The following is a 10,219-nucleotide window of genomic DNA, read 5'->3' as shown; positions in this document are numbered from 1 at the left end:
GATCATAGCTTATAAACAATGGTTTAGATTTTTCAGACGTTGTGTAATAGCAGTGGGCGGAAAACTAAAACTGATCAATTTATCATATAAACTCATTATAGCTCCTAATAACAATCTAGAACTGCTCGATCTTGCAGATTCGCACTCTATAACATCAGAAAGGTCCGACCCTTCCTATCTGAATATGCAGCTCAACTTATTGTTCAAGCTCTTGTTCTCTCCAAACTGGATTATTGCAACTCTCTACTAGCCGGGCTTCCAGCTAACTCTATCAAACCTCTTCAGCTGCTTCAGAACGCAGCAGCACGAGTGGTCTTTGATGAACCTAAAAGAGCACATGTCACTCCGCTACTCACCCGTTTGCACTGGCTGCCAGTTGCTGCTCGCATCAAATTCAAAGCTCTGATGTTTGCTTACAAAGCAACCTCTGGCTTTGCTCCTTCTTATCTGCTCTCACTTCCTGAGATTTATGTGCCCTCCAGAAACTTGCGTTCTGTGAATGAACGTCGTCTTGTGGTTCCATCCCTAAGAGTGAAGAAATCACTTTCCCGAACTCTCGCATTCAATCTGCCCAGTTGGTGAAATGAACTCCCTAACTGCATCAGAACAGCAGAATCTTTTGCTGTCTTCAAGAAACGACTAAAAACTCAACTATTTAGTCTCCACTTTCCTTCCTAATCTGCAACTGCCTCTCTGGCTATACCACTAACTGTACTCTCTCAAAAAAAAAAAAAAAAACATTACTAATGCTTTGCTTCTTAGACTTTACACACCTGAAACTTGTCTACAGCACTTATTTACTGCTGCTCTTATAGTTGTGTAAATTGCTTCCTTGTCCTCATTTGTAAGTCGCTTTGGATAAAAGCGTCTGCTAAATGACTAAATGTAAATGTAAATGAATCCGTGACCCCTGTTGTATGTGTATATGTACAGGGACTTTTAATTTTTAGTTAGCCAGCTCAGATGATTCTAGTAAACTGTCGTGCCATCATAAAATCACTGTCTATAAGATCTGGTTTCTTTAAAAATCTTCACTGCCTGATTGAGATACAATATTAAGTGGGTCTCAGGCCCAGTGTTGCCAGATTGGGTGGTTTTGAATTTGGTTGTGCGGGTAAAAAATGCCACAGTGTTGATAATTTTGGTGGGATGCAACTTTTATATGCAACTTATTCAACAAAACATAACTGTGTGCTTCTGCTCCATTCAATTAGTAGAAGCACACAGTTTAACTGCAGTGTATAGCGCAAACCGTGTGGGCCTACCCGCAAGAGGAGGTGAAGGACAGTTGTATCAAAATCTGACTCTCCGGACAAATCTGAATCCCCTTTGCGTGCACGCACATCTCGCACGGCTGCAGTTAAACTCACAGCGGTTTATCATGACACTTTTATCGATCAATTATTTTTAAACACAATTGGCAGCAAGAACAAACATAGAAGTGTTGTCTGATTGACAAGCAGCACTTAATTATGTTCAAAGAATTTAAAATGCCAAATGGGATGAATTTATAGCCTGTTTCGAAAGTAAAACATTAAGTGCAGTGTGTGGGTGAGAGGGGGGCAGTGTTTCGATAAGTCTAGGTTATGTTGTGGTTCTGTGACTGCTGGTGTTGGTTGCTGTATGGTTAAAAATGATGACAGTTAAAGTAACTAGGTTAATTTGGATTTAAATAAATTTAAATTAAATAAAATATTAATCCAATATTTTTTTGCATTTTGGCGGGAAAAGTCAGCTATATCTGTCAACACTGCTCAGGCCCCGTTTACACTAATACATTTTAGATTGGAAACATTTTACACACTAATACATTTTAGCATGTCCACACTGGCGTTTCATCTAGCATCTCTGAAAAGATCTCCATCCACACTATACTGCTGAAAATGCAAATCACATGACCACAAACACACCTGGGCTGGATCTCATCTCACCATTGTTAAATGTGATATTTAATTCATCTTGTCTCTATCTAACCACTCTTAGCTCTTTTGAATCTATTACTTGTTCAGTTTTGGTGTCTGTTAAGTTGTTAATATCAAAATGAAAATAGGCAGTTCCTCATCTAATGTTTTCATTTTATTGTTAAGAAAGTGAAACAACGTAGCCATGGTGATGTGAATGACGTTATAAACTACACTGTTCCCTTTGAAGATTTACCCGACTTGTCCTGCGGAGTTTGTTTTCCATATCAAATTTGCATAGTCTGAACTTACAAGGAAAGGACGCAAAACTGAACTTTGTACACTTGAGAACTGAGAAAAAAACCCAATCAGAATGTCTTTAGCCATGCCTCTGTTTTCAGATGTCTGTTTCCCCCCCCCCATCCACACGAACACAAAGCAGCAGCATTTTAAAATGAAAACGGCTTCTGCGTTCTCAAAGCGCTCCGTTTTCAGGACTTGGAAAAATCTGGTGTAGTGTGGAGAGAAGGCACAACCTTAGCAAAAGTTATGCGTCTTAAAACTAAAATGCATTAGTGTAAATGGGCCTCAGACCAGACAATAAGCACTGAATTAAATTTCCTTGTTCCACCCCATGTCTTTAAAAAAATGGAAATCTATTTTACCACAGTATTTTCAAACAGTCTTGTTTTATTTTACGCTTTAACAACTAAGGGTGTTTTCACACTGGCCTAATTTTTGTTTGGTTGAATCGCACTAGAGTTGGTTCTCTCTCTTGGTGCAGTTCGTTTGGGCAGGCGTGAATGTATCAACCCCACTCCAGTTCGCACCAAAAGCGAACCGAAAAAGAGAACCGAGAACTCCTTAAAAGAGAGCATGGTCATGATCAGAACTAAAACAGTCCCAACCATCCAGCTGCCGTAGTCCGATGCGCTGTCCTATCTTATGGGGTGTGGAGGAAAAATATATGTTGACAGGTCTTTACCAACAAATTTAAACCGAGAGAGAGGCAAAACATTACCTGATGGATCATTGGTAATATTTCTGAAAGATGACCATGTTGCAGTTAGGTTAAATTAATTCACGCCTAAATTTAAATTAAATTAAATTAAATTAAAATTAAATTAAATTAATTCAAGTGACTTGCGATGCTCCTTCGCCATTTGCAATGCATTAAAACATTGTTTTCCAGCCGTAGCCGTGCTTCATTCTCAAAATGTATAGTTTGTGTAAAGTGTTGTCTCTCCATAGTTAGTGTGTCATTTTGGGTCTGCCGGTTTGTTTACTTGTGGGAGTTCCATTGGCATTTTCCCACACATTAATTCTGACCAATCGAAAAGCAGTTTAGGAAATGCATTCAATAACATCTGGTAAATGAGTGATGTGGATTTTGTCACATGACTGCATTTTGGTTGTCAACTGGTCCAGATCCAAAGCAGTCAGTGTGGTGTGAAAAGGACCCAAAAAAACGGCAGAAAAATTACACAATGTATCATTTGTTGCCCTTGGTCTGGACCAAATGAACCGAACCAAAGATGTAAAAGCACTCTAGGTGAATGCTTAAGTCTGTTTAATTGATTATAGTTTAATTAAATTGCAACATCGATGCTGTAACAGAAACCTTATGAAATTGATAATAGTAACATTAACCTTTTACCTGAAGTTTATTGGTGGCTAAAAAACACTTGCTGTGTGTCTAGCACATTCATATGTGCTCTGAAGTATCAGAGTTTTGGCTGAATACACTTCAAATAGAGAGAGAGATTTGATTAAAAGTGACGTCATCTGCATTCCTAAATTCCAAATTATTTATGGGTTTGGAAGGCCATGAGATTAATTAAATAATCACTGAATTGCAACTTTGAGAAGAGCTGTATATTTAAGTTCAACTATCCTTCTTTTTTAAGTGCTTCAGATGTTTTCCACTAGAGGGTGCAGTCGGTCAATTCTCAGAACTAAGAGTGAACAACTGTGCTCCAGTGACGTCCTTTGTGTGATATACAGTATTAAGAGACCTTTGTTTCAGGATTTGATAGACTAATGTTTTGATCCAACGTTTGATCTCTTTGATCCTGAGGACTTGCACATGAAACTCGTTCTATGTTTTGGAAACATCCCAGTAGTGTCATCGTATCACAAAGCGCATCTTGATCAAATCTGAGAATAGAACTGACCCATTGTGACTTGCATAAGATACAGCTGCTAAAGCATGTCCGGCGGTTCGCTTAGCAGTCGTTCTCCAGGAGCTTTTATGTTTCTAATGTGTCTTAATTACGATTCTCTGAACACCGTTTAGGTACACCTTGCTTGCCTTCAGAACTGCCTCAATTATTGGTGGCATGGTTTCAGTAAGGCCAAAGATGGTCAAAGTGTACCACAACACTAAAACACTATGCTAAAAACACTATTAGGACACTATTAGGACACCATATCTTTCACAAAAAAGTGAACATTGGTTGTGTTTGCATTATTTAGAGCAAATTCGTTCTTCCAGTTTGAACAGATATTTTAAAGCTATGTCACGGCCATAAGATCCTTGTATGAATTCCAGTGTGGAGACTGGATATCTGTACTGGCCAGTACAATGTGATGTCTTTGAGTTTTCAGTATTAATTCATGAGGGAGACTTGGTTCGAACCAATCAGCGCACTCTATTGTGAATGAGGTGCAACCTAATATGCATGATAAAGCTTCGAAGAATGTTTTTACTGTGTTCAGATGGCAGAGATGCCACATTGTTTTGCCAACCGTAATTAAAACAAGTGAAAGAAGAAGTATTGTTCGGAGACATGGGTCGTCAGTGTTACATTTATAAATGTGCCGCAACGAAGGTTTTGTTTCCATTTTCCTGCGACGAGAGCACAGCTTGCGTTTGGACCCACATTTGACCGTGAATTACAGTGGTCTGCTAACACATGGCAAAAATATGTTTGTAAGGAAAAATTTTTACCCAAGAGCTTTTCGCATCTAGAAATGGTGAAATCCGGATTTGCCACTAGTCTCCTTTTAAAAAAAGACGCGGTTCCAGTTGGTGTTAATTGTTGTGCATTGCTTGTTTATTCAGAGGCAAAGTTAGTTTGTATCGTCAGCAGTACTCTTTCAGTTTTTTAAGACATACCTTAGTCAAAATAATTTATGTACTAAGATTACAGTACGTTAACATCACTACAATATTATGGACTCAGAGATCCACTAAATGCTGCTCTCCGAATGTAAACACCTTAATCAAACTATAACCGTCGTGTAGGATTTTCGGCGCGTATGATTTTAGTCACTTTTGTGACAGGATAGTCTATACACGCGCACACGGCTGTTTCAAGAGTTCCCACTTAGATATGCTTGGTGTTTTAAAGCAGGTTTGGCATGCTGTCCCGGGAGAGAATTTGAGCCCAGGGCTCCCGCCCGGTCATTAAACATATCAGGAGATCCGAGATCAGGTAGGTCTCGAGAGCTCCCCCTTTAGAAAAGGGAGGAAAAGGAGGAGATGGGGTGGAAGGGGGAATTTTTCCAAACGAAAATAGAGCAGTAGGAAGAAAATGATCCATTTATAGTAAACTAGGATCACTCTGATTATTACTGATTACAGATCAGCGACCGGTCGTGCTCAATCATATCACGTGCTCCTCTCGAAATTAGTTTATGAAGCTTCACTTGACGCTATTCTCTACACCTACCGAGTAATTGCATCTACCGACAAAAGTTTTGGAGTGAAATTTTGGCGTGTGGTATGAAATTCCATTTAAAACTGCTCTCTTCCAGCTCTCATCCAATATCTCGTTAGTCACCGGGGGCATGCATGAAATGTTGCTGAATGAAAGTGAAAGTGCCAAACTGCAGTTAAAGTCGGCAAATTAAAAATGAAACACTCTAAATTATATGAAACTCCGGGGTAATGAAGATAGCGTGGCAATGATGCAATGATGTTATTCGAATTATGTGCTATAACATGTAAAATGGGATCATGAAAGGAATATTCAAAAAGCAACTCATGTAAACACCTTAATCATAATATTGCATCATTCATGTAAACCATTCATGCAGTCCATGTAAAGTAGTCACAGTCTATTTCCCCTGCGTCTGTGTATGTGTACCTGCTGCGAAAATTCGCTGTTGTGCATGTACTGAAACTCCCCTTTTCATGCAAACCCTTCCCTCTTTCGCCACTCCCACCTAAACAAAGCTGGACTTTTTTGAAACTACAGATTTGAGATTGGGAGGGGGGGGGGGTTCATGGCCCTTTAACAGTATAGTTGACCCCAAAATGAAATTAAAATAGTCAATTAATCACACTAATGTCATTCCAATCCTGTGATCTTCGTTCATGAAGATAAAATCAAGAAAGATGAAATCTGAGAGCGCTCTGACTCGTAGACGCAAGAGATCGTAATGTTAAGAAGGTATGAGGTTTTATTTCGTGCGCACACAATAAAGATTTTATTCAATATTCTTTAGTGTCTTCTCAGGGCACATGTTAATGAGAATATGCGCACTGATGTATATCCCAGATGCCAATATAAAACGGCTTCTGTTTGAATCAATGCGCAGACGTGTCCTATACATCAGCAGCGAGACCTAGCACGACAACAGAACAGTGCTCTGGGATTTCACCTAAAATATCTTAATTTGTATACCGCAGGTGACTGAAAGTCTCAGGGGAACTTATTATGCACGATTGTCTTTTTTTTTGGGTGAACTAACCCCTTTTGTGAATCTTTTATACTGGACGTTTTTCATTTTGAGAATGTTTCCTTGGGATTTAATCATCTATGTACATAAGACAGGTCATTCTGGACTCTTTATCACCACAACCGTCTACTGTCAGATTCTAGCTGGAGTGGCAGCTTGAACTGAGCCTCATGTTGAACTCCAGGAATGTTTGTGGAACCCGAAGGGGGAGGGGAAAATGTCTATCAGTATTGGTATTTCCGTCTCACATTTTTAGCCATTTGTTTTTTCCTTCATACATTCAAACTTTATGCAACACAGATGTTCCAACAGTGCTGATACGCACACTGAACATTTATACTGTACACTGCATTCAGTCCTCAACACTGCAGAAGCAGAATGTACAGAGACTGCGGTTCATGTTTATTTTGGCAATAAGGTAACGTCTCCATACATGATCTTAGTGATGGCAATGAGAATGAACCAAGCCTGGAAAAAACTGAGCATTTTCCGATTCTCTTATCAATAATCCAATACTGTATGGTGTTATGGTTAGTCCTGCTGTTTGAAGGAGTCAATCAACACTAGAATGAGGATTATAAAAGTAAATCTCTGTAGTCAAAAATGATATGGCCAACTTGACTTATGTGGGAACATAAATTTATATTATCTATATATTACTGAAAAGTTGTTTTTAGGGTGTGACGGACCTTAAAATGTCTTGGTTTCCTGAGCCCTGACGGTCTCCAAAGTAATGCAAATTGTCAGTTTCACAGCACGGCCGTGTCTATTGTTTTCTCTTTTCGGTCAACTGGTCAGACGGTTTCTGTCTCCAGAACATCATTTGCACACTGTTTTCTGCCTTTGTCTTCGGATACTTTCAGGTAGAAGAAACGCCTTTTGTTGATTAACTTATGTGGTCAGTAGCTGGGCAGGTTATCATGATGTTATCATCCACTCTGCAGACTTGCATGACCCTGCCGACAACAACACTTAATCTGCATGCTTTGTTTTAGACCGTCCCCACCTACATGAATTACTGTCTGTAAAATGTATAACAACCTAGTGCTTGCTGTACAGTTGGGAGTTTTCTTTCGTTGATGCCACAGCCACGCTGAGTTCTTCTTATTAAAGGATTCTGCTTTGATGACAACCCGAAAGTTCTCCCTGGTTTTTTGGGCTCTACTTAGAATTTCACAACAGTTTGGTGCTGTGAGCCAGACCAGAGAAATTCACAACACTTATCACTAACATTAGGAAGCCATTTTTTTTTTATTATCTAGAGCTTTTATTGCTAGTCAAAAATCCACAAATTTCCCCTTGCTTTTTATTCAACTCATTTTACTTCAATTCACCTTCATTTGTATAGCGCTTTTACAATGCAGATTGTGTCGAAGCACCATCCGATATGCTTTTCACATTAAAAAAATTAACTCAGATTTCATAATTGACCCAGTGTTTTGGGTTGGACTTGTGATTTATGTTTGAGATAACATCTCTAAATGGTCAATTAATTAGCGATTGACTGTTTACACTATGAGAGCGATCTGGAAGTCTGCTTTTGAGGTCACTTCAAACTAATGCTTTATTAACATTTGAATTCATGCTTATTAATGCACCATGAGTTATGAACTAATAATGAACAAATGTATTTAAAATGAACAAATACTGTAATAAATATATTGTTCATTCATTAACGTTACATTAACGTTAACTAATACAACCTCATTGTAATGTCACCATGATCTTAAATTGAACGTTTAATTTAGCATACATATAAATATAATATATATATATATATATATATATATATATATATATATATATATATATATATATATATATATATATATATATATATATATATATATTTAATATATATATATTTAATATATATATATATAATAAATATAAAATTTAAACATTTGAAATGTACTACTCTACTTAAAGTTATTGACTTCCATAGTATTTTTTTTTTTATCTTCTTATAGATGCAAATGTCTATTTATTTATCCCTACCCTCCCTAAAAAAGAATTCCATCGATCTCTATACATCGATTATTCACTTACTCTAAACCTGTTTGAGTTGCGTTTTACTAATAAGCAAAAAATATTTTGAAAAATGTCAGAAACTGGTAACTATTGACTTCCTTAGTATTTTTAATCTTCTTATATATGCTTATTTATAAATGTTTATTTATTTATTTATTTATTTATCACCCCCCCCCACCACCACCACCACAAAAAAGAGAGAAATCATTCCTTGAATTTATACATCGATTTATCGACTCATCCCTCATTTATTCACCCTATACTTATTTCAAACTTGTTTGGGTTTCATTCTTTCTAATGGACAAAAAAGAAGATATTTTGAAGAATGTCAACAATCAGTAGCCTTTGACTTCCATAGTGTTTTATATTCTTAAAGAAGCAAATGTCTAAAAAAAATAAATAAATAAATCAATCCCTGAATCACTCACTATACATTGATTCATTGTCCCATTGCTCATTTATTCACCCTTCACTTGATCCAAACCTGTTTGAGTTTCATTTTTCTAATAAGCATAAAATAACATATTTTGAAGAATGTCAGAAACCAGTAGCCATTGACTGCCGTAGTTTTTTTTTTATGTTCTTATAGATGCAAATGTCGATGTTTTTATTTTTATTTTTTCAAAACTTTAATTCATGAATCACTATACACCTTTTTATTGTCCCAGCCCTCATTTATTCACCCTCCACTTATTCCAAACCTGTTTGAGTTTCGTTTAAATTTACATGTTTTTATTTACATAAAGTAGCATATTTTGAAGAATGTCAGAAACCTGTAGCCACTGACTTTCATAGTTTTTCTTATAGATGCGAATGTCGATGTTTTTATTTATTTATTTATTTTTCAAAACTCAAATCAATCTGTGAATTACATTATATTGATTTATCATCTCATCCCTCATTCACCCTTCACTTGATGCAAATCTGTTCTAATAAACAAAAAAAAAGCTATTTTAAAAAATGTCAACAACCGGTAACCATTGACTCCCATAGTGTTTTTCCTTTTTATATAGATGTAAATGTCGATTTCTTTTTTTTTTTTTTTTATTTATTTGTTTTTTTATTTCGAAATTTAAAAAAAATCATTCCATGAATAACTCACTAGACATCGATTCATCTTCCCATCCCACGTTTATTCACCCTTCACTTTATCCAAACTTTTTCATTTTTCTAATAAACAAAAAAGATATTTTGAAGAATGTCAAAAACAAGTAGCTATAGATTTATTGACTCATCCCTCATTTATTCACCCTTCACTTGTTCCAAACCTGTTTCAGTTTGTTTTTTCTAATAAACAAAAAAGATATTTTGAAGAATGTCAAAAACAAGTAGCTATAGATTTATTGACTCATCCCTCATTTATTCACCCTTCACTTGTTCCAAACCTGTTTCAGTTTGTTTTTTCTAATGAACATAAAAAGATATTTTGAAGAATGTCAGAACCTGGTAGGCATTGACTTCCATTGTTTTTTTTATCTTCTTATAGATGCAAATGTTGATTTATTTACTTATTATTATTATTTTTTTTTTTCAAAAATCAATCAGTGAGTCACAATACATCTTTTTATTGTCCCATCCCTCATTTATTCGCCCTTCACTTG

Source organism: Danio aesculapii, chromosome 23 (genome assembly GCF_903798145.1).
Source record: "Danio aesculapii chromosome 23, fDanAes4.1, whole genome shotgun sequence".
Lineage (NCBI taxonomy): Eukaryota > Metazoa > Chordata > Actinopteri > Cypriniformes > Danionidae > Danio > Danio aesculapii.
Note: the sequence above shows the minus strand (reverse complement) of the source record.